This window comes from Orycteropus afer, unplaced genomic scaffold, assembly GCF_000298275.1.
Source record: "Orycteropus afer afer isolate SDZICR_OR568_19922 unplaced genomic scaffold, OryAfe1.0 scaffold00007, whole genome shotgun sequence".
Taxonomy (NCBI): domain Eukaryota; kingdom Metazoa; phylum Chordata; class Mammalia; order Tubulidentata; family Orycteropodidae; genus Orycteropus; species Orycteropus afer.
Window position 1 is genome coordinate 18973078 of NW_006921594.1, and position 2211 is coordinate 18975288.

General features: G+C 34.0%; 1 protein-coding gene across 1 annotated transcript in view; it reads left to right on the forward strand.

Moving 5' to 3' along the window:
- RSBN1L (round spermatid basic protein 1 like) overlaps positions 1-2211 on the forward strand; it is a 131054-nt gene that overhangs the window by 9928 nt on the left and 118915 nt on the right. The window lies entirely within an intron of this gene.

The following is a 2211-nucleotide window of genomic DNA, read 5'->3' on the forward strand; positions in this document are numbered from 1 at the left end:
TAATGATACTGCCTTGGAAACCCAAGGAGGGGTTGCTATGAGTTGGGTCTGACTCAACGGCACATAACAACAACATAGATTGAAAAATATTCAACTTTTTATTCTGAAAATTTTCAATTAATACTAAAGAAACCGCAATATTATTACTCTGCTTTAATTATCAATATTTTACTATTCATCTTTGATCTTTCCTCCTCCACTTACTTTTCTTTTTTTTTTTTTAATTGTGATTTGGGTGAAGATTTACAGAGCAAATTCACTTTCTCTCCAGCAGTTCACATACACTTTGTCTCATGACGTTGACCACAGTTTACCACAGTGCAACAGCTCCCCTCCCACCTCCTCCCCACAGTTACCTCTTCCCCAGTGTCCATCCCTCCATGGGCTCCTGCCCCCTGAGCTGTCTCCCTGTGCATAATAAGCAGCCTTTCTTTCTCCCATGATTGTTCTCTCCAAGGATTGTATCTACTTGAGGTAAATGTTCAACTCATATGACTTGTTTTTCTTTTATTCTCAAGTATTTTAAAAAATATTCCAGACATGTATCATTTCACCTAAAATAACTAGGACTAAAAAATTTTTTTTTTTTAAGAAAACTGTGTTTATAAAATTTAAGCAACACTTAGGTGTATGACTTAAAGTGTAAAATTACTCTCTTTTGAAAATAACTCATTAACAGTTTTTTCTATCTCCTGGAATAAACTCACCTTACTGTTAGCAAGTTGATTCCAATTTACTGCAACTCTCCTTGGGTTTCCAAGGCTGTAAATCTTTATGGAAATGACTGCCTCATCTTCCTGCTGTGGAACAGCTGGTGAGTTTGAACCATTGACCTTTTGGTCTGCAGCCAAATGCTTTAACCACTACACCACCAGAGCTCCTTAAATATTTTTTAGATTAACTCTTTAATATCAGAAAAGTAATTAGTTCAAATAAGCAAATGAAAGCCCCTACAATAGCTAGTAGAAGAAAATGATTGTGAAGTCACTGTATGTTCAGCCATAGCTGCATAGAAAATAAAATACTGGGGTTTGGTAAAAGGGGGAAAAAAAGGCATTTATTGAGTGCTTATCATGTGCTATGGTATTATTTCAATATTTCAGATTAAAGCTCTGGATTTTTCTTAGTTTACACATAGCATGGCTATGTGTAAGGAATTTTGATTAATCCCATGCCAGAGTATAAACTGTACAGTGCTACAGTTAGCTTAATTTTTAGATTGTGATAAACAATAAGAAAATAAAGATAAACATTTTCTGTTACTTTTTTTGTACCTTTTATTACATTAAAAAATTTAAGCATACAGAAGTTGAAAGAATTATAGTGATCCTATATAGATTCCCTACCTAGATCCAATGATTGTTATATTTTATCATATATGTGAGCTGAATCATTTGCAAGTAAATTATAGATATCATGACATTTTATCCTGACATATTTTAGCCTGCATCGTCCTAAAAATGAGGACGTAAGCACAGTAATTTAGTACACTTAAGAAATTAATCATAGACCCAGTTTGTAAGCACATTCTTCCAGTCCCAACTCTCCAGTTGTACCCTAAGCATGCTAAATTTAATTGTTACATTTATTATTCATTGTAGAACTTACTCTTTCTCATTTCTTTAAAATGCCCCTCTTAAAATGCCAGTCCAGGATACTGCAGTCCTTTGTATTTCTTGTAAATGGACTTAATTAAATTCAGTTTTGGTAAGAGTATTTAATAGGAGTACTTCATAATACATTCCATCAGAAGGCATATAATATTCAGATCATCCTTTTATTAATAATGCTAAATTTGATCACTTGCTTAAGATGATGACTGCTGCTATTGTGTACTGTCAAGTCCATTCCAATTCATACTGACCCTAGAGGATAGAGTCGGATTTCCTAGACTATAATCTTTATAGGTCTTTTCTCCCACGGAGCACCTGTTGGGCTCAAACCACTGACCTTTTGGTTAGCAGCCCAGTGCTTAACCATTATACCACTGAGAGTTCTTGATGACTGCTAGGCCTCTCAATTATAATGGTTAATTTTTCAGTTTGCATTTAGCTTGTAATCTGTGGGGTGATACTTTATGAATATCCAACTACCCAACCATCTTTTTTTTTTTTTAATTTTATTTTATTTATTGTGATTTGGGTGAAGATTTACAGAGCAAATTCACTTTTCATACAGCAGTTCACATATACTTTGTCTCATGTCATTGAC